Below are 450 nucleotides of genomic sequence, written 5' to 3'. Positions count from 1 at the left end.
TACTTATATCTTTTTTAAAAGATTTTTAAAAAAAAAAAAAAGATGTTTTTCACTTAATAAATAAATAAAAAAGTAGGTATACTCAAACATAATTGATAAATAAAAAGATCTTTTTGCATCAGTTGTTCAAATATAAAATTACTTTTACTTTTTCTATAAAATCTTTTGAAAAAAGATATCTTAAAAAAAAATCTTTTTTTTAGAAGTTTATCCAAATAAGCTAAGTTGATAAAAAAAAGATATTTTTCATGAAAAAATATCTTTTTTTTTATTTTTTAGCGTGTTTGGTAAATTTCTAATAATAAAAGTAAAAGCACTAGAAAAAAAATCTTTTTTGAGAAGTTACAATTTACATCTTATTTTAAAAGATCTTTTAAAAAAAGATGTTTTTCACGTAATTAATAAAAAAAGTACTTTTATATAGTTATACCCAAACATAATTGATAAATA

Source organism: Arachis ipaensis, chromosome B10 (genome assembly GCF_000816755.2).
Source record: "Arachis ipaensis cultivar K30076 chromosome B10, Araip1.1, whole genome shotgun sequence".
NCBI classification, from domain to species: domain Eukaryota; kingdom Viridiplantae; phylum Streptophyta; class Magnoliopsida; order Fabales; family Fabaceae; genus Arachis; species Arachis ipaensis.
Note: the sequence above shows the minus strand (reverse complement) of the source record.